Here is a 23190-nt window from a genome sequence, read left to right as displayed (position 1 = left end):
TCTATCAATCTTGATGCTGCAGGGTAAAATCAGATCACCAGCTGAGCCAGCCAGAAATGCTTCCCAGTGGTCTAGTATTGCATAATTGGCCGTGTGAATTCCAGGGTTTCCAGCTTCAAATGGAGGGTTTGGTGCTGGTCACTCACCGAGGGAAAACACTGAACTAATGGTCTTTCCGGAGATTTTAATAAAGCCCGACTCATCGCTCAGAAGAGTCCTCTATTAAAAACAATTTTTTTAAAGCATGGCATTTGCTGCTTTGGCTGTGTTATTTACATTTTAGCGCATACTGTGTTCACAGCCGCATCCCACATGAGCACATTTGCCTCGGCAGAGCCCTAGCTTCCATGTCCGCCTCACAACCTCCTCCTTCAAGCTATTCGCATATCCCCCCTGGGAAATGCTCCAAAAGTGAAAACTAATTGTAACCAAGGGCTGTAACTGTTCATTCATTACCAGAGATGCAAGAGCAGGTCGCTATTTGAGAAGACTGAAATGTATCCCAGCGTCCTAGTTAAACCCTGAAGTTAGAAACCCCTGAAAAGAGCTTCCCTGAACTCAGGCATGTGGCAGAAAAAGACAACATTGTTCCCAGCAAGACTCCAGTGAGAATCATAATTCCTTAGCTGTGCAACTTTGCTCCTGCCCACACTTGTAAGTTGATGTTTCTCCAGTGTTAATTAATAACTCTGGCTTTTATTTATTTTCACTTGGATTTCCTTTGCAAGATCAGACAACATATAAGTTCTCTAAAAATACTTGCTGTGAACTTGTGTTCACAGGGGTGTGGCACTTCCCTATGACTTTTCTGAAAGACATTTCTTTTAAATCTGTAGTTATTCATTTATTCAATTTGTTTTTATTGAGTCCCTCTTATGAGCTAAGCATGTTTAAGTATCATGTATGCAAACATGAGTCCCAGGGATCTGACCTAACATAAAACTAGTGTTCGTTTTTATTTTGGGGTGATGGGGGAGGAAGGAGGGGAAGGAAGGCAGGATTATGAATATTCATTTGAGAAGGAAAGAGGCAATTTGTAAAATAGGGAAATCCATTTATTTAACAATATAGTTCTTGAGCCATTATAATGAGCCAGATACTAGCTCGATGCCAAGGATTCAAAGATGAATGAAGGACATTTCTCACCCTTAAGTCGTTTTACATTTTAGTGAGGTGGAAAGACATTTAAGCCAAGAATGAGAGTATGTTATGTTTAAATATAATGAGAAGAATGAGTCCACATGCTATATAAGCTCAGAAGCCACAGATTATTTTGTTTGTAAAAAAAAAAATTGCTGCATTATGTTCTTTCCCGTTCCCCTTTTTTTCTTACCTCCACTAGACAAGTTCCCACTGGGTACCATAAGCCTAGAAAAGAGCTTGGTACCCAGGAATGTGTCATAAGTATCTCTTCAATGAATGAATGAATTTTCTCAGTATGAGTTCCTGGAAATTTAGATTTGTAAATTAAATGCCTACTAGAATGTCTCAAAGAAAAGGTTATCTGAAACATTAAACAATTACTGGCTTTTTTTTTTCTATAAAGCAATTGGAATAAAAAATATTTACTTATATAACACTAGAAGTATGAAAGTGTCTTTCTTTGGAAGACACTTTAACCTAACACCTTAGTAAAAGATAGATAGGATCAATTACATAACCCTTTTAAAACTCCTAGATGCAAAAGGTTCTGTAAATAAACACAACCAACAAACAGATAAGTAATACTTGCAAAGCAATATGTAAATGGTTTACTGCTGTGGTCTGAATGTGTCCCCCAAAATTCATGTGTTGAAATCCTAACCCCAAAGATGATAGTAGGAGGTATAAGCCTTTGGGATGTGCTTGGGTTCATGAGGATGGAACCCTCATTAATGGAATTAGTGCCTTATAAAAGAGGTTCCAGAAAGCTCTCTACCATGTGAGGACACGGTTATGATCTGTAACCCAGAAGAGAACCTTCACCAAAACTTGATATGCCAGCACCCTCATTTTGCACTTGCAAACTCCAGAACTGTGAGAAACAAATTTCTGTTTCTCACAGAAATTTTTTATAAGCCACCCAGTCTATGGTATTTTGTTAGAGCAGCCTGAATGGATTAAGACATTTATTATCCATAATACTAAAAAAACTCCTACAAAAAAAAAAAAAAGAAAATGGGCAAAGGGCATAGCAGACAAAATCTACAATGAAAGAAATACAGGGACTAATAAAATGTGAAATGCTGCTCAACTTCACCAATAATAAAACTGTAAGTTAAAAAACTTAGGAGCTATTATTCCTTACCTAAAACACTGGCAAAGATTTAAAAGCTTGATAATACCCAGTGTCAGAGAAAGTCACAGTACTCTCATATACTCTTCATGGGAATATAGTTACCTCTTTCTGAAGAAGAATTTAAGAATTTATACCAAACTTAAAAGGGGCTTTTTAAAAAAAAATCTCAACAATTCTTCTCCCAGGAATGTATCCAACAGCAATATACTCTTGTTTTTAATATGGAAAAGTTGGGGAAAACCTAAATTTCTACAAAGAGAATATTAGTTAAACAATTGGTTAAATAGGGCTTCCCTGGTGGCGCAGTGGTTGAGAATCTGCCTGCCAATGCAGGGGACACGGGTTCAAACCCTGGTCTGGGAAGATCCCACATGCCGCGGAGCAACTAGGCCCGTGAGCCACAATTACTGAGCCTGCGCGTCTGGAGCCTGTGCTCTGCAACAAGAGAGGCCACGATAGTGAGAGGCCCACGCACCGCGATGAAGAGTGGCCCCCGCTTGCCGCAACTAGAGAAAGTCCTCGCACAGAAACGAAGACCCAACACAGCCATAAATAAATAAATTAAAAAAAAAAAAAAAAAAAGCAGAGCCTTTAAAAAAAAAAAAACAATTGGTTAAATAATAGGAAATACTATACAGCTGTTTAAAAGCATGAGATAGATTGGTATTTACTGACAGAAAGATAACTAAAATATGCCATCAACTGAAAAAGCAGTTTATAAAACAGTATTGTGATGGAATCCTGTTTATGTGAATAGTTTGTACGTGTGTGTGTATGTGTTTGCAGAAGAGGTTGTGAGGAATATGTACCACTCTGTTAAAGCTGTTACCTTTGGAGAGGGGATGGGGGTAAACTGGAGTGAGATAGAGCAAGACAGAATAACTTTCTGGATTATTGTTTTCTGTATTGTTTGTAGTTTTGACAAAAGCAGGTATTGTTTTTTAAACTATATTAGAATATTTTAATAAAATAACTGCAGGGGGATAGGGTCCTCACAAATGACATATTAATCATGGAGAAAATATGGAGAAAGAACAGATCACTATTAATCAATGTTTAGGAAAGGTATTGAGCTGGTCCTTGAACAGTAGGTAGGTTCAAAGGCACAAAATGACTTAAGCGAAAGTGCAGGTTTAGAAATAAGATCTGGGAATTCCCTGGTGGTCCAGTGGTTAGGACTCTGAGCTGTCACTGCTGAGGGTCTGGGTTTGATCCCTGGTCGGGGAACTAAAATGCCACAAGTCGCATGGCATGGCCAAAAAATAAATAAATAAATGAGTAAGATCCGTTGGCTGTTCCAGCTATCCATTGTTTTTTTTTTTTTTTTTTTTTTTTTTTTTATTAATTTATTTATTTTTGGCTGTGTTGGGTCTTCGTTTCTGTGTGAGGGCTTTCTCTAGTTGCGGCAAGTGGGGGCCACTCTTCATCGCGGTGCGCGGGCCTCTCACCATCGCGGCCTCTCTTGTTGTGGAGCACAGGCTCCAGACGCGCAGGCTCAGTAGTTGTGGCTCACGGGATTAATTGCTCCGCAGCATGTGGGATCTTCCCAGACCAGGGCTCGAACCTGCGTCCCCTGCATTGGCAGGCAGACTCTCAACCACTGCGCCACCAGGGAAGCCCCCAGCTATCCATTGTTGCATCACAAACCAAACTAAAACTTGGTGACTCAAAACAACAATTATTTATGATCACCTCTCATAGTTCTGGGGACTGAGTAGGCTCAGCTAGGCAGTTCTCTCTTGGGCAGCTCTCGTGGTTGCAGTCAGACAGTGGACAGGGCAGGAGTCATTGCAAAGTCTTCTCTCTCACATGTCTGGTATAGCTGATGCTGGCTGTTGCTGTCAGCCAGAACACTTACCGTGTGACCTGGGCTGCCTCGCAGCATGTGGCTGGGTTCCAAGGGTGAGCATCCCAAGAGAACCAGGCTGACACTGCATTATGTTTTTTTTTTTTTTTTAAGGATTTTTCTTATTTATTTATTTATTTATTTATTTATTTTTGGCTGTGTTGGGTCCTCGGTTCGTGCGAGGGCTTTCTCCAGTTGCGGCAAGCGGGGGCCACTCTTCATCGCGGTGCGGGGACCGCTCTTCATCGCGGTGCGCGGGCCTTTCTCTATCGCGGCCCCTCCCGTCGCGGGGCACAGGCTCCAGACGCGCAGGCTCAGCAATTGTGGCTCACGGGCCCAGCCGCTCCGCGGCATGTGGGATCTTCCCAGGCCAGGGCTCGAACCCGTGTCCCCTGCATTAGCAGGCAGATTCTCAACCACTGCGCCACCAGGGAAGCCCCTGCATTATGTTTTATAACCTAACCTCAGACAGCAGATAGCATGACTTTTGCTGTAGTCACAGGTCCATTCAGATTCAAGGGAAGAAACTATAGATGCCACCACCACCCTACCCCCAACTGAAGAAATATCAATGTCACGTTGTAAAGAGAGCATGTGGGATGGGAAGTTGGGAAGCCGTGCCAGGAGCTCTCCAATTTACTACGGTTCCCAACACTCTCTCAAGTCTTTTTTGACAGGAGTCAGCTTCTTCCATCTACATTACCCACTGGCATCCATAAGCCTTGGAGTTTGTACTTCCTACAGACAAAAGGAGCAGGGAATTTGGAGCAAAAAGGTAATAAAGGGAGCTTTTTGCTTTAAAAAGATCACTATGATGATATCTTACAAGGAGGTCTAGAGGAAGGAGAGATTAAATAATAAAAACAGTGGGTGCTAAAGCTGTTGCCCCTACTCATCAGCTCCCCTGCTCAATTCAGCAAAATGATGCCTAAGTATGATTGACAGGAGTCCTCCATATCCTTACCAAAGCCTTCAGTCTTCAGGATGCTCTCAATGGGCCTCAATTCTTATAGAACCAGATACTCCTATGCCTGGCAGGAAATAACTAGGCCATGGGAAGTAATTGAACTTTTTGAGAATACCAAGGTACCACTACGGGGATACTAACTGGTATTTCTCCCACTGAGCAAAGGACATATACTACCTGGGAATGAAGCCTGATTTGACTACCGACTCGCTCACTTCCCAAGTGTTCCAATAGTTTGTCTCCTAGTGTGGTGCTGAAGAACAAAACGAAGGAAAAGGGGAGGGGACAGGCTGTGAGGTCTGGCTGGACTAGCAATTGGAAGCTCACCTACCATCATTCTCAGCTTCCCTCAAGTCCTCTTAAGAGATTTCTGTCAGGCAATGAAAATTGTGGCATTAGTCTGGTTTTTAAAGGTTTTTTCCCCCCAACTATTATTATTTTATTGGACAAACTGTCAAAATCCACCTGTTCTTTTTCTCAGAGCTCCTTTCTTCCTTTCTCATTGGCATTAGACAGAGTCATTTCCCCTAATACTATGTAATTTAGAAGAGGCTGTGTCAATTGCATAAAATATTTCTAATCTCCATAATTAAGATGCTGCTGGTCTGACAGCTTTGCTCTCTTACTCCCCCTCAGCTAGTTGCAGGGATGTAGAAAGACATTTAAAGAGAGTACTAAAGCAAAAATGACATGCAGTTCCCCTCCTGAAGGGCCGCCGTCTTACAGCTATCACAGTCTCCCCAGGCTCACTTCTGGAGCGTTTCATTTATGGCTTTTTCATAAGTAGGAAAGAGAGACTCTGCTAAGGTTCTCCAGACCACCTCCGGAAAGTGTATGCCCTGTCCTCAGTTTGGATTTAGAGAAAATCCACATTGCCCCTTCTCAAGATCTGTTCCTGAGGCCAGCTCCTAGCACAGCATTTGACAACAGAATAGTCACCAACAAATTTGGGTCAAACAATTGAATGACTGAATTCTGAGGTCAGAGAGAAATTTAGATGTGAGAAATAGCAGAACATCCTAGTTGGTGGCAAGGAAAGTCTGGAGATCATGCAGTCTATTTTCCTTTACTTTTGGAAAAAACAGAGAGACAGTGATTCACCAAGACTGCCACACATCCCATTCTTTCCTCCTGCCTCTTGCTAGTTTTACAATGTATTCAGGTGTAGCCTGAAAAGTCTCGTTTCATCCTCACAATAATTCTATTAAGTCAAAACTGTTATCACTATTTTAGAGTTCAGGAAAATGAGGTACGAAAAAACCAGTCTTGATAGACTGGGTTATGCTGCTACATTAAATTTACCCTCAAATCTAAGTGGTTTCATAGAACAAGGGTTTATTTCTCCTTCACAGTTTGTATGGCACAACAATTGGCCTGGCTGGAGAGAGATGAGTGGTAGCGTCTATTCCATACAGTCATTCAGGTACCCAGGCGTATAGAGGCTCCAAGATATTGTAACTGCAACCTGTTTAACTTGAAGTCTTTCAATCTCTCAGAGATAAGAAAGAACTGGATAATTATCCATGGATGTTTCACTGCTTCTGCCCAGAAATGGCATACATTGCATTGCGTGCATTTCATTAACTAGTACTAGTCATATGTCTCACATAACAGTAAGAGGGAGGAACTGGAGAAGAAATGGAATATTTGGTAAGCGCTACTGTCACTGCTTTATAAGGTAATAATTTGTCCACCATCCCATAGCTATTAGATGGCAGGATTGTCATCCAGATCTAAGCTGCCTGACCCCAAAGCCCATGCTCTTAACCATTGTATTTTCTTTTCTTTTTTTTTTTTAATATTTATTTATTTAGGGCACACCAGGTCTTAGTTGCTGCATGTAGGATCTTCGTTGTGACATGTGGACTCTTAGTTGCAGCATGCATGCAGGATCTAGTTCCCCGACCAGGGATTGAACCTGGGCCCCCTCCACTGGGAGTGTGGAGTCTTACCCACTGGACCACCAGGGGAGTCTCAACCATTGTATTTTCATCACTTCATAATGCCATTTTGGGGATAGAAGTAGCCATTGCATAGGAAACAAATATAGCATAGTAGAAAGATACCTGGACTTGTGACAGGTGGGTCTGCCTAACCATTTTGCCACTTCCTAGTTGTGAGGTCTTGGGCAAGCCCCTTAGCCTCTCTGCTAAGAGCAGGTTTCCCATCTATAAAATAGAAGTTACTAAAACTCATTAAATCACTGTGAAGTTAAAAGCATGAGACCTTCGTGACCTGTAACACTCTCTCAACGAATGGTCTTCTTGTCCCTCTTTCTGTCACGCGGGTGCCTTCCTAGGATGTAAGTCCTTCCATAGTAAGAGCTTTTGCTGAAAGTTGTAGTTGAAATTTTGCCAGAGGAAAGCCTTCAGTAACCTGATCTCAAACACTTCCAGCATTAAAGTTCTGATTCTATTACAAGTCCTTTTCCTGACATCGGCGATTTCCTTCATGTGTTGCCAAGCGCAACTCATTCATGACTTCAGGTAAAAGGAAAAGATAATGTCACAGTAAAATTAAAAGTTGTGGCTTGAGAGCAGTTTCACATTTAAAAACAATGGAAATGTTGGAGCCTCTCTAGGAAGTAAATGTCAAGTCGTATTAATGTAGAGTGAGCACCAATGCCTTCAGGTATTAACCTACTGAGAAAACCCATTTGGTTCACCATTGTAGCCTCTCCTAAACTCTGAAAATAGGTCCTCTATATTATTTTAATGTTACTTAGAAAAAAGAATTAAACATCTATTAAAGCAACCAGGTGTTAGGAAAAATGTCTTTTTAGAAACCTACTGGGCCCTTTCCTCCTGGGAAAGGAAAGTAAATTGTTTGCTACGGAAAGGCGCATTAACTCTTTCAGGCCCCTGGATGATTGTTTAGGAGAGTATTGGTAGAGATAATTAATAACTTTTGGTTCCAAGGTTCATGGCAAAAGTAATGAACTTCCCAAAGCAAGTTTCTTTTTCAAAAGGAGCCTGAAGCATAACAACTTTTATTTCTTACTTTCCCTTTCTTGTTAGCAACTCAAACATCCTGACACACTGCTTGCCATATTGGGCTCTGTAGTCAAGACAAATATGGATTTGATAAGCAGCACAGCATACTACTAGCTATGGAAACTTGTGCAAGTTACATAAGCTCTCTGAGAGCCCGTGTCCTCGTCTGTGACATAGCATTGTGATTATTAAATGAGGAAAATCTAACTTTGCAAGTTTACAGTGGTATACCTGGCATGTTTAACACCGGCAACAGATCATTTTTAACTCACTCCTGTAGATGCGAAAATTATTATCAGTAATAATCATTTTCTTAATTTATTCCTTAGTTTCAAAACAATTTACAATTAAAAAGAACAAATTTAATTTTTAAGAACTAAAATGTATGTTTTGTGTGAACTAAAATACAGTTACTAAACAAGGTATTACACTTTGCAGCTCACCATTCTACTGTTTAAAGTTTTAAACTTTAATTAAAAAATCAAATTGTCAGTGGAATGATTGAATTAAATTAATCCAGTTTTGTTTCTTTGTCTTTAGAACCAGTGTGCTATCATTGTTTATTCATATTTACTGTTTAAATGTAGGGATATATTGTACCACAGGGCTTGGAGACATGAACAGTGCCCTAAGTGAGCTTGAACAATTCCTAGCTATGATGAACTTACTCTCGAAGCAAACCCATGAAGCTGTGTCCACATGTGTCAGGGTGGCCTGTGTAACTGGGGGTTCTCTGAAGTATCTTCCACGTAGAGTACAGTACGGATTAAGAGACAATTTGAATGATGAATGAATAAATGAATGGTTTGATTCATAGAACATAAACAAAACTACATGGTAGTGCTTCAAGATACTAATATTGGTTATACAAATAGAAACTACTCATGTCTAAAAAAAAAAAGAAAGAATTTGAAGTTTACATACATATACACATATACATATTCTATAATAAGTATTATATACACATATTATATAATAAATTTATAAGTATATGTTTATTATACATACACATATATACATATTATATATGTACATATTGTTAAAACTCAGCAGTTTAGAAGATAGACCAACCAAAGATGTTTTAGGGAAGAGCATTTTATCACCAACATTGTTTAAAATTGTGAGCACATGATGATAATAAAAAGCAGACAGGCTAGGCTTGAGTGGTTTTTAAAATTCTCTCCAGACAGTGCATGCTCTATTGTTGCAACAGGGCCAGCCACTGCCCCTGCCCCACCCTTGGCACACCACTGCACAGTTTCCAGTGTATACTTGGCACAGAAGTCTTTTTACAATATTGTACTTTAAAAAAATTTTTATTTATTTATTTATTTTTGGGCTGCGTTGGGTCTTCGTTGCTGCACGCGGACTTTCTATAGTTGCGGCGAGCAGGGGCCACTCTTCGTTGCGGTGTGCAGGCTTCTCATTGTGGCGGCTTCTCTTGTTGCAGAGCACGGGCTCTAGGCGCACGGGCTTCAGCAGTTGCGGCATGCGGGCTCAGTAGTTGTGGCTCGTGGGCCCTAGAGCTCGGGCTCAGTAGTTGTGGCGCATGGGCTTAGTTGCTCCGCGGCTTGAGGGATCTTCCCGGACCAGGAATTGAACCCGTGTCCTCTGCGCTGGCAGGCAGATTCTTAACCACTGTGCCACCAGGGAAGTCCCAGCATGCAAGTCTTTTGAAATCAGAAAGATTTCTAGGGTCTTACTTTTGTGTTGCAGAGAGAGAAAAACAAAGACATGGAAATATGACTTAAAGAAGTAGCACTATCTTTTAAAAAGAGTAATGTTCTTCTGTAATAACAGCAATAGATGCATTTTAATTTAGAAAATATACAAAAGTTTTTAAAATTTATTTTATTTATTTATTTTTGGCTGTGTTGGGTCTTCGTTTCTGTGCGAGGGCTTTCTCTAGTTGTGGCAAGCGGGGGCCACTCTTCATCGCGGTGCGCAGGCCTCTCACTGTCGCGGCCTCCCTTGTTGCGGAGCACAGGCTCCAGACGCACAGGCTCAGTAGGTGTGGCTCACGGGCCCAGTTGCTCCGCAGCATGTGGGATCTTCCCGGTCCAGGGCTCGAACCCGCGTCCCCTGCATTGGCAGGCAGACTCTCAACCACTGCGCCACCAGGGAAGCCCACAAAAGTATTTTTTAAAGAACACAAAAAGCAATAAAATCCCCTGTAGTCATGTTATACACCAATAACAAACATTTATTGATTCCCTTACTGTATCCCAGGAGCTGTACATTCATTCCACTATTCTAATCCTTACTATGAATTTAGGCAGTAGATTCATTTTTCACTTTTTTTTTTTCAAATTTCTTTCTTTCTTTTCTTTTCTTTCTTTTTCTTTTTCTTTTTTTTTAACAGAAGCGATAGTTGAGACCTAGAGAAGTGAAGTTATATAAGTAGCCCAAGGTTACAAGCCCAAGCTCATAAGTGGCAAAACTGGGATTCAAATACAGTTCTGTTTGACTAAAAGCCCAATCTCTTAACAACTCTGTTATTTTATACCTTTATAACCTCTCTTCTAGGGATTCATTCAAAGGAAATGAACAAAATTGTTTTCAAAGATTTATGAATGAGGACATTTATCAGAGTGATAGCTGTAAAAACACATATTTATGTACATGGGAGAAAGATGAGAAGGGAACAATAATATGTCACCAATGGTTAATTCTTTGTTACTGAACTATTGGTGATTCTTATTTTATTGTACATATATTTCAATATTTTCTGGAATTTCTATAATAAGAATGTGTAACTTCCAAAAAGTTGAAAAAATGTTGCTTTAGAAAATGCTGATAAATTTTTGGTGAATCTTCAACTGATCAATCATTGAATGCTGATCTTTTATACCAAGTTTGATTAACATGTTCTGTACAGCTCACACTTTCCAACAACACCTGTACTAGGCTGGAATTAACTGTCACTTTGTTGTCTTCCCTCATATTTCCTTTAATCCTCAGCTGTTAGTGGCTTTTATTCTACCAATTCTTTATTGCTCCTAACCTTCCCAGGGGGATGGCATTCATTTACTTCTGTGACTGCTTTTTATTTTTTTATAATTTTATTTATTTACTGCAAGGCTAAATAATGATTTATGCTTTCTAAAATGCTTTCTTCATACATAGTAATCCTCATTTAAGTAATATGTGCCCACCAATGAAACAGGCGGGAAGGGGGCAGGGCACAACCTTTGGAAGAATGACATAGCCCAAGGACATGACATAAACTGATTAGAACCAAACGGGTCCAAGATGGTGGACAAGTCAACTTCCACTAGACCTTGAGACTCAGTATGCTCAATGTAACACATCAGCAAGCTAAATGACACACCCACAGGTGCCATGACAGTTCTAAGACCGACCATAAGGATCAAAAAGTGGGCGGTGGCCTAATTCCTGGAAATCCCCACCCCTTCCTGAAATAGCTGGAATACTCCTCCCACTCATTAGCCTATGAAATTACACACCCCTATAAAAACTGACAACCCCATACTCTCGTGCCTTTCTCACCTTCTGAGATGGCCCACACTCTGTTTGTGGAGTGTTTTTGTCACTAAATAAATCCACTTCTTACCTATCACTTTGTCTCTCACTGAATTCTTTCTTCATGAGACATCAAGAACGTGAGCTTCATTAAGTCCTGAAACCAGGTGTGTGATCTCAGTTGGAAGACTGTGGGTTTTGGCCGGGTTTGAGTCCCAGCCTCGTGGGTTCAAGTCCCAATCAGGGTTTTGGCTGGGTTTGAGTCCCAGCATGTGGGTTCAAGTCCCAATCTGAGGTACATAGTTTCACACCCACTCCACCCCGAAAAGCACCCAGTTACCCATTTACTTTCTAATTCCCAGGATTTCTCTTTCCTCCACACTTTCTTTGGGCCAGTTATCTCATGGCTTTTGCATCAAATCAAGCTTGTTCCTTTTTTTTTTCTACAGTGTCAACTGTTTTTTAAAAAAGACATCCAATTCCTTTCTCTCATTAAGAAATTAAAGAAAGAAATATTTACACAGCCTAACTTTCTCCAAACAGATGGAATATTTTTTTCCCATCTTTTAAAAATTTCTTCCTCATAGCTAAGCTCTCTCCAGAAATTTTGGACATGGTTAGCAGTTTTCATTACAAGCATAAGCTTCCTGGATATCCAGGCATAATATGTTAGCTGTGGGATCCTCAGTGTATTTCTTCACTGTAGACTCACTTTTCTCATCTATAAATGAAGACAGAAAGTCATTGAGCTCTAAAATCTCTGCCTAGTCTTAATCCTTAAATAAAAACAGACCAGTAAAGACTGGGTATTAGTTCTTCTGGTCCCAGTGCTGAAGGAGGATGTAACGTATCAGCTCTCTGAATGGTGACTGAGCAAGGGGCTTAGAGTATAGAAGCTTAAGGTAGTATTGAGGAAAGATGCTGAATTTAGAACTAAAGGAGGCTATATGGCTTTGAGAGAGTTATGTAATCCCTGGGTTGCTTTTCAGAGTTTGTCTTTGTCTTTATCTTCTGTGACTTCTGTACAAAGTGTTCAGATGTGGATTTCTTTTTGTTTATCCTGCTTCGGAATGGTAGAAATTTTTGAATCTGTGTGGATGGTATCTTTTATTGGTTTTGGAAAATTCTCAGCCACTCAGTATTCAAATATTGCCTGTAGGGGTAAAATTATATGAACTCTGGAAATTGCCTTAAAATGTACCAACAAAGAGAGACATAAAGAGAAAGAAGGAAAATGAAGAAATGTGTTAAGATCTTGGTAATTGTGGAATCTGGATGATGGGCATATGGGGTTTATAGTATTATTCCCTCTATTTTCTTTCTTTCATGTATGTTTAAATAATTTTCTAATAAAAAATAAAGAGATATAAGAGGCATATCAACCATTCTGTCTCTTCTGGAGCTTCAATAGAACATGCATCAGAACTTTTATTTATATTCTCCATGTCTCTTAATGCTCATATTTTTCATATTTTTACCTTTCATGTGACATTCTGGGTAATTTCTTCTGGCTTATTTCTAGTTCATTTATGTGTATTCAATTTTATTTAATTTGTTACTGAGTACTTAATTTTGGTTATTGCAATTTTTATTCATAGACATTCTTTTTGTTTTTTCTTCAAATATATTAGGTGCCTTTTTATAGTTTCCTGTCCCTTTTTTTTTCTCCAATCAGAAGTGAGCTTTCTCAGGCTTCCCTGATGGCACAGTGGTTAAGAATCCGCCTGCCAATGCAGGGGACACGGGTTCAAGCCCTGATCCGGGAAGATCCCACATGCCGTGGAGCAACTAAGCCCGTGCACCACAAGTACTGAGCCTGTGCTCTAGAGCCTGAGAGCCACAACTACTGAAGCCCACATGCCTAGAGCCCGTGTTCCGCAACAAGAGAAGCCACCGCAATGAAAAGCCCACGTACCACAACGAAGAGTAGTCCCCGCTTACCACAACTAGAGAAAGCCTGCGTGCAGCAACAAAGACCCAACATAGCCAAAAACAAATAAATTAAATAAGTAAATTAAAAAAAAAAAAAAGGAGTGAGTTTTCTCCAGGAATTTTTTTTTTAATACCTCTGTTGTTGTTTTAGGTATTAAAACAACAACAATATAGTAGGCATAATTGTTTTATAGCCTGGGTCTCATAATTCAGACATCAGAAATCTGTGAGAGTCCTTTTATGTTGTCTATTTGTTCTATTGTTTTAAAAGATTCTTGCTCATGGTGCCTTGTTTGTGTGCTTGATTATATTTGACTGTGTGCTGCTCACCATTTGAAAAATTATATGTGGGATCCCTTGTGGTCTAGGATCGAGGTATTTTCCTCTAGGGAGAATATATATTTGATTTTGCCAGGTGCTCAAAGGCATTGACAATTTGGAACCATTTAAAAATAAATTCGGGGGTGGGGGGGGGAGGGATAAATTAGGAACTTGGGATTAACATAGATGCACTACTATATGTAAATAGATAAACAACAAGGACCTACTGTATAGCACAGTGAACTGAACCCAATATTTTGTAATAACCTATATGGGAAAAGAATCTGAAAAAGAATAGATATATGTGTATGAATATATATAAAACTGAGTCACTTTGCTGTATACCTGAAAGTAACACAGCATTGTAAATCAACTATAATTCAATAAATAAATTAATTTTAAAAATAAAATAAAATGAATCCAGAAGTTGCAAATTTTTGGACCAACCAAATTCAGTGATGTGAATGTAGGCTGCAAATCTGAGGTAACTTGTTACAACTTTTCCGTCTTTCCCTCCCTGACCTGGGGTTCAGCAACAACACAATTTTCTTACAGCCCCTGAAGTCGGGGAGAGGTGTGACACTTTGAGGCCCCATTTTCTTTGAGATGAAGAGGCTTCTCCTTAGAGTCCATCTTGGACAGGACCTGGGCTTTGATTTCCCCCGCCCTTGCCGTCAACACTCTGGGGAAAAAAGCAGCCTCAGTGTTTTCTCTTACCTTCCTGGAAAAAGATGAGTAGTCAACTCCTCTAAGGTCTAATTTCTTTATATTTAAGATGGGGCTGAGACTGCTTCACTCACAGAGTTATAAGTGATAAACAGGATTTTAAAATGCCTTTTGTAAATTGTGTTAGGAGGAAGAAATTTTCCTCTACCCATCTAAGTTCTGGCTGGTCTAAGAATTAAATTGACATGAGACGATTAACAGGAGAAAAAATCAAATAAAAGTTTATCAAATTTGCCAAGAGTTGCTTAAATCCAAGGAACTTGCTGCACAAATATTTTCTCCTGCTTATCTAATTTTAGAAACAAGAGAAAGGATTCTTACCACGCTTGATTCCAACAGACCCTGAGGGCAGAGATCTGGGAGACCCACTAACATGGTAAGAATTCTTATCTTCTGCTGGCTTTTGTCAGTTTTCTCAGGATCTCTTAGTGGCAGCTGTCTTGAGGTGAATAGGATCCAGTAAAGCTGAATCCTGCCGGCTATGCAAACTGTGGGGAGGGGAATATTCCCCTCTTTACCCTCTAAGTTCTTTCTGATGGCAATGAAAATGACATAAGGCAGATTAACAGGGGAAAATCAAACTTATCACATACGTAAAGGGGAATTCACATAAACATGAATTCCAAAGACAGTAAGGTAAGATTAGGTATGTATGTCATTCTGGACTAAGGAGAATGAGGTAGGGGTCTTCCCTTTCCTTACTTCAAAGGGAAATAAGGTAATTCACAGGAAGATGAAAATAATATTTGATAAATAAATGTTTGCTGGGCCACGTAGAGACAATGGGACAGAGAGGACTTTGATCACCAGGCCTTGCTAGGTTCCTCCCTGTCGGCCACACCTAGTTCATACTTTATTATAGTTACCTATGGTGCTAGCTCCTTCCAGGAACAGGTTTTCTGTCTTAAATTCTTTTAGGCAGTTAGGGGGGAGTTCAAAGGTTCTTCCTGAGTCTTTTGGGTCCTGCTTGATTTCAGCTCTGTGTGCCAGAGTGGTATATCTTGGGACAGCCTGCCCTGTACCTCATCAATTGCAAGTCACAACATAATCTTACTCAGGAAACCTGGGCCCTTAAGGTTTGGGTAACCTTCTCAAGTTGCATTCATTACTTTGTAGATAAGTGCATTTTGCTATGTGTGTGTCAGAGGGTGCCCACAAATTTCATAAGATTTTCAAAGGATTCATTGACTTCAAAAACATGTTTAAAAAGCAATTGAGGGCTTTCCTGGTGACGCAGTGGTTAAGAATCCACCTGCCAATGCAGGGGACACAGGTTCGAGCCCTGGTCCGGGAAGATCCCACATGCCGTGGAGCAACTAAGCCTGTGCGCCACAACTACTGAGCCCGCATGCCTAGAGTACATGCTCTGCAACAAGAGAAGCCACCACAGAGAAGCCCGTGCACCGCAACAAAGAGTAGCCCCCGCTCGCCACAACTAGAGAAAGCCCGCGTGGAGCAATGAAGACCCAAAGCAGCCAAAAATAAATAAATAAAATAAATAAATTTATTTTTTTAAAAAAAGCAATTGAAAGCGCAACTTATTATTAGAAAGTTAACAAGTACAGGAAGAGGGCAGCAGATCTGTCTAGTGTTTATTCATTTAGATGTTGCTGAATTTTTTAAATCCCTGCCAATGACCAAAATAATGATGATTTGCTCAATAAAACCATATTTTCCCTGTTCTCTTCTATACTAAAGTTCCACGTGTGTGAAGTTCAAGGGTAAGAGGGAAACAACATATGTATATTCCAAATAAATGCATTGGTCCTAGTTCAAGTTTAGTATCTGGTAGGAAGAGCATTTTTTTCCCTTCATAATTTATTCCTCGCAGATTTCCATTCATGGGTGCGTATAGACTCTTAGAATGTTAGAACTGGCTGGATCTGTGCAGATCAGATCACTTACCCCCTTAATTCACATTTAAGGACAGTGAGGAAATGACAAAGATAAGTTTACTAGGATTATAAATTCTAGAGCCTTTGTGCTCCAATAGTCCAGAGGCTTTCTGCTAATTAAAATGATTCCTGGGCTTCCCTGGTGGCGCAGTGGTTGAGATTCTGCCTGCTAATGCAGGGGACACGGGTTCGAGCCCTGGTCTGGGAAGATCCCACATGCCGCGGAGCAACTAGACCCGTGAGCCACAACTATTGAGCCTGCGCGTCTGGAGCCTGTGCTCCGCAACAAGAGAGGCCACGACAGTGAGAGGCCCGCGCACTGCGATGAAGAGTGGCCCCCGCTTGCTGCAACTAGAGAAAGCCCTAGAACAGAAACGAAGACCCAACATAGCAATCAATCAATCAATCAATCAATCTTTAAAAAAAAAAAAGATTCCTTCCTCTAAAAAAAAAAGTAGTCAGCAGAGTCTGAGATTTCCCCCCTTCCCTCTATAGCATTGCCAGTGTTACTCTTCAAGGCCCTGATCAAATGTCCTCTCTTCTGTGAAGTTTTGCAGCCTCAGGTGAGATGAGCCATCTGAGTGTTGCAGGAAAGAAAGTGGGGCTGGAGAGGATGGTCACGTCCCAGGACACAGGCAAGTCCCTGGGACAGCCACCAAGCGTGGATTCTTGGCTTCACGCAGGAAAGAATTCAAGAGAGAGTCATAGTAAAGTGAAAGAAGGTTTATTCAGGGAGATACACACTCCACAGACAGAGTGTGGGCCATCTCAGAAGGCAAGAGGCGCCAGGGTACGAGGTTGTCAGCTTTAATAGGGGAGGGTAATTTCATAGGCTAATGAGTGGATTTTTTTTTAATTGGAGTATAATTGATTAACAATGTTATGTTAGTTTCAGGTGTACAGCAACCTGATCCAGTTATACATATACATTCTTTTTCAAATTCTTTTCCCATTTAGGCTGTTACGTAATATTGATCAGAGTTCCCTGTGCTATACAGTAGGTCCTTGTTGGTTATCCATTTTATTTATTTATTTATTTACTTATTTTATTATTTTTTTTTGAATTTTTGAATTTTACTTTTTTTTTATACAGCAGGTTCTTATTAGTCATCAGTTTTATACACATCAGTGGATACATGTCAATCCCAATCTCCCAATTCATCACACCACCACACCCACCCCCCTCTTTCCCCCCTTGGTGTCCATATGTTTTTTCTCTACATCTGTGTCTCAATTTCTGCCTTGCAAACCGGTTCATCTGTACCATTTTCTAGGTTCCACATACATGTGTTAATATACGATATTTGTTTTTCTCTTTCGGACTTACTTCACTCTGTATGACAGTCTCTGGATGCATCCACATCTCTACAAATGACCCAATTTCCTTCCTTTTTATGGCTGAGTAATATTCCATTGTATATATGTACCACATCTTCTTTATCCATTCATCTGTCGGTGGGCATTTAGGTTGCTTCCATGACCTGGCTATTGTAAATAGTGCTGCAATGAACATTGGGGTGCATGTATCTTTTTGAATTATGGTTTTCTCAGGGTATATGCCCAGTACTGGGATTGCTGGGTCATATGGTAATTCTATTTTTAGTTTTTTAAGGAACCTCCATACTGTTCTCCATAGTGGCTGTATCAATTTACATTCCCACCAACAGTGCAAGAGGGGTCCCTTTTCTCCACACCCTCTCCAGCATTTCTTGTTTGTAGATTTTCTGATGATGCCCATTCTAACTGGTGTGAGGTGATACCTCATTGTAGTTTTGATTTACATTTCTCTAATAATTAGTGATGTTGAGCATCTTTTCATGTGCCTATTGGCCATCTGTATGTCTTCACTGCAGAAATGTCTATTTAGGTCTTCTGCCCACTTTTTGATTGGCTTGTTTGTTTTTTTAATATTGAGCTGCATGAGCTGTTTATATATTTTGGAGATTAATCCTTTGTCTGTTGATTCATTTGCAAATATTTTCTCCCATTCTGAGGGTTGTCTTTTCATCTTATTTATGGTTTCCTTTGCCGTGCAAAAGATTTTAAGTTTCATTAGGTCCCATTTGTTTATTTTTGTTTTTATTTCCATTATTCTAGGAGGTGGATCAAAAAAGAACTTGCTGTGATTTATGTCAGAGTGTTCTTCCTGTGTTTTCCTTTAAGAGTTTTATAGTGTCTGGTCTTACATTTAGGTCTCTAATCCATTTTTGAGTTCATTTTTGTGTATGGTGTTAGGGACTGTTCTAATTTCATTCTTTTACATGTAGCTGTCCAGTTTGCCCAGCACCACTTATTGAAGAGGCTGTCTTTTCTCCATTGTATATCCTTGCTTCCTTTGTCATAGATTAGTTGACCATAGGTGTGTGGGTTTATCTCTGGGCTTTCTATCTTGTTCCATTGATCTGTATTTCTGTTTTTGTGCCAGTACCATATTGTCTTGATTACTGTAGCTTTGTAGTATAGTCTGAAGTCAGGGAGTCTGATTCCTCCAGCTCCATTTTTTTCCCTCAAGACTGCTTTGGCTATTCAGGGTCTTTTGTGTCTCCATACAAATTTTAAGATTTTTTGTTCTAGTTCTGTAAAAAATGCCATTGGTAATTTGATAGGAATTGCATTGAATCTGTAGATTGCTTCGGGTAGTAGAGTCATTTTCACAATATTGATTCTTCCAATCCAAGAACATGGTATATCTCTCCATCTGTTGGTATCATCTTTAATTTCTTTCTTTCTTTTTTTAATAAATTTATTTATTTTATTTATTTATTTTTGGCTGTGTTGGGTCTTTGTTGCTGCACACGTGGCTTTCTCTAGTTCCGGTGAGCGGGAGCTACTCTTCGTTGTGGTGTGCGGGCTTCTTATTGTGGTGGCTTCTCTCGTTGTGGAGCATGGGCTCTAGGTGCGTGGGCTTCAGTAGTTGCAGTGCGTGGGCTCAGTAGTTGTGGCTCGCGGGCTCTAGAGCGCAGGCTCAGCAGTTGTGGTGCACGGTCTTAGTTGCTCCGCAGCATGTGGGATCTTCCCGGACCAGGGATTGAACCCATGTCCCCTGCATTGGCAGGCAGGTTCTCAACCACTGCACCACCAGGGAAGCCCCATCTTTAATTTCTTTCATCAGTGTCTTATAGTTTTCTGCATACAGGTCTTTTGTCTCCCTAAGTAGGTTTATTCCTAGGTATTTTTTTCTTTTTGTTGCAATGGTAAATGGGAGTGTTTCCTTTATTTCTCTTTCAGATTTTTCATCCTTAGTGTATAGGAATGCAAGAGATTTCTGTGCAGTAATTTTATAACCTACAACTTTACCAAATTCATTGATTAGCTCTAGTAGTTTTCTGGTGACATCTTTAGGATTCTCTATGCGTAGTATTATGTCATCTGCAAACAGTGACAGTTTTATTTCTTCTATTCAAATTTGTATTCCTTTTATTTCTTTTTCTTCTCTGATTGCCATGGCTAGGACTTCCAAAACTATGTTGAATAATAGTGGTGAGAGTGGACATCCTTGTCTCGTTCCTGATCTTAGAGGAAATGCTTTCCGTTTTTCACCATTGAGAATGATATTTGCTGTGGGTTTGTCGTATATGGCCTTTATTATGTTGAGGTAGGTTCCCTCTATGATCACGTTCTGGACAGTTTTTATCATAAATGGGTGTTGAATTTTGTCAAAAGCTTTTTCTGCATCTACTGAGATGATCATATGGATTTTATTCTTCAGTTTGTTAATATGGTGTATCACATTGATTGATTTGCATATATTGAAAAATCCTTGCATCCCTGGGATAAATCCCACTTGATCATGGTGTATGATCCTTTTAATGTGTTGTTGGATTCTGTTTGCTAGTATTTTGAGGATTTTTGCATCTATATTCATTAGTGATATTGGTCTGTAATTTTCTTTTTTTATAGTATCTTTGTCTGGTTTTGGTATCAGGGTGATGGTGGCCTCATAGAATGAGTTTGGGAGTGTTCCTTCCTCTGCAGTTTTTTGGAAGAGTTTGAGAAGCATGGGTGTTAGCTCTTCTCTAAATGTTTGATGGAATTCACCTGTGAAGCCATCTGGTCCTGGACTTTTGTTTGTTGGAAGGTTTTTAATCACAGTTTCAATTTCATTGCTTGTGATTGGTCTGTTCATATTTTCTATTTCTTCCTGGTTCAGTCTTGGAAGGTTATACCTTTCTAAGAATTTGTCCATTTCTTCCAGGTTGTCCATTTTATTGGCAAAAAGTTGCTTGTAGTAGTCTCTTAGGATGTTTTGTATTTCTGCGGTGTCTGTTGTAACTTCTCCTTTTTCATTTCTAATTTTATTGATTTGAGTCCTCTCCCTCTTTTTATTGATGAGTCTGGCTAATGGTTTATCTATTTTGTTTATCTTCTCATAGAACCAGCTTTTAGTTTTATTGATCTTTGCTATTGTTTTCTTTGTTGCTATTTCATTTATTTCTGCTCTGCTCATTATGATTTCTTTCCTTCTGCTAACTTTGGGTTTTGTTTGTTCTTCTTTCTCTAGTTCCTTTAGGTGTAAGGTTAGATTGCTTATTTGAGATTTTTCTTTTTTTTTGAGGTAGGCTTGTATAGCTATAAACTTCCCTCTTAGAACTGCTTTTGCTGCATCCCATAAGTTTTGGATCGTGTTTTCATTGTCATTTGTCTCTAGGTAGTTTTTGATTTCCTCTTTGATTTCTTCAGTGATCTCTTGGTTATTTAGTAACGTATTGTTTAGCCTCCATGTGTTTGCGTTTTTTACGTTTTTTTCCCCATAATTCATTTCTAATCTCATAGCATTGTGGTCAGAAAAGATGCTTGATATGATTTCAATTTTTTAAAATTTACTGAGGCTTGATTTGTGACCCAAGATGTGATCTATCCTGGAGAATGTTCCATGCGCACTTGAGAAGAAAGTGTAATCTGCTGTTTTTGGATGGAATGTCCTATAAATATCAATTAACTCGATCTGCTATTGTGTCATTTAAGGCTTGTGTTTCCTTATTAATTTTCTGTTTGGATGGGTCTCTTGTAGACAGCATATATATGGGTCTTGTTTTTGTATCCATTCAGCAAGCCTGTGTCTTTTGGTTGGAGCATTTAATCTATTCATGTTTAAGATAATTATCAATATGTATGTTCCTATTACTATTTTCTTGATTGTTTTGGGTTTGTTTTTGTAGGTCCTTTTCTTCTCTTGTGTTTCCCACTTAGAGAAGTTCCCTTAGCATTTGTTGTAGAGCTGGTTTGGTGGTGCTGAATTCTCTTAGCTTTTGCTGGTCTGTAAAGCTTTTGATTTCTCCATCGAATCTGAATGAGATCCTTGCCGTGTAGAGTAATCTTGGTTGTAGGTTCTTCCCTTTCATCACTTTAAGTATATCATACCACTCCCTTCAGGCTTGTAGAGTTTCTGCTGAGAAATCAGCTGTTAACCTTATGGGAGTTCCCTTGTATGTTATTTGTCATTTTTCCCTTGCTGGTTTCAATAATTTTTCTTTGTCTTTAATTTTTGCCACTTTGATTACTATGTGTCTTGGCATGTTTCTCCTTGGGTTTATCATGTATGGGACTCTCTGTGCTTCCTGGACTTGGGTGGCTATTTCCTTTCCCATGTTAGGGAAGTTTTCGACTATAATGTCTTCAAATATTTTCTTGGGTTCTTTCTCTCTCTTTTCTCCTTCTGGGACACCTATGATGTGAATGTCGTTGCGCTTAATGTTGTCCCAGAGGTCTCTTAGGCTGTCTTCATTTCTTTTCATTCTTTTTTCTTTATTCTGTTCCACAGCAGTGAATTCCACCATTCTGTCTTCCAGGTCACTTATCCGTTCTTCTGCCTCAGTTATTCTGCTATTGATTCCTTCTAGTGTATTTTTCATTTCAGTTATTGTATTGTTCATCTCTGTTTATTTATTCTTTCATTCTTCTAGATCTTTGTTAAACATTTCTTGCATCTTCTCGATCTTTTCCTCCATTCTTTTTCCGAGGTCGTGGATCATCTTCACTATCATTATTCTGAATTCTTTTTCTGGAAGGTTGCCTATCTCCACTTCATTTAGTTGTTTTTCTGGAGTTTTATCTTGTTTCTTCATCTGGTACATAGCCCTGTGCCTTTTCATCTTGTCTGTCTTTCTGTGAATGTGGTTTTTGTCCCACAGGCTTTAGGATTGTAGTTCTCCTTTCTTCTGTTGTCTGCCCTCTGAGTGGGAGCATTATTCCAACTATTTTGTGTAATGGGAAGGGATTTCCAGGAATTGGGCCACCACCCACTTTTTGACCTTTTATGGAATGACCTCGGAACTCTCGTGGTGCCTGGGGGTGTGCATTTAGCTTGCTGATGTATTACATTGAGCGTATACTGAGGCTCAAGGTCAAGTGGAAGTCAATCATCTGCCATCTTTGACCTAGTTGGTTTTAACCAGTTTATGTCATGTCCTCAATGGCTGTTATTCTTTTAAAGGTTGTGCCCTGCCCCCTTCTTGTCTCGTGAGTATAAACAAAGGTTTCGTGATAGACCAGAATTGCTACTTTAACTTTTCAACCGTTTTTACAAAACAAGTCTTGCCATATTCCAGAATCAGAGTAAAAGAGAAGTCAGGGGCGGCAAGTTTGAAAATGTATAAATTTAATTCTAAAGCTGTAAATTGGGAGTACTCATTCATTCTCTCATTTAACAAATATTTACTGAGTATGTGCTAGTATACTAGGTGCTTGGGTTACAATGATGAACAAAAGATAGTTATGGTCCCTGTCCATTTCACCATCTCCACATCACC

This window comes from Balaenoptera acutorostrata, chromosome 6 (assembly GCF_949987535.1).
Source record: "Balaenoptera acutorostrata chromosome 6, mBalAcu1.1, whole genome shotgun sequence".
Lineage (NCBI taxonomy): Eukaryota > Metazoa > Chordata > Mammalia > Artiodactyla > Balaenopteridae > Balaenoptera > Balaenoptera acutorostrata.
The sequence above is the reverse complement of the archived record's forward strand: the minus strand, read 5'-3'. Positions refer to the sequence as shown.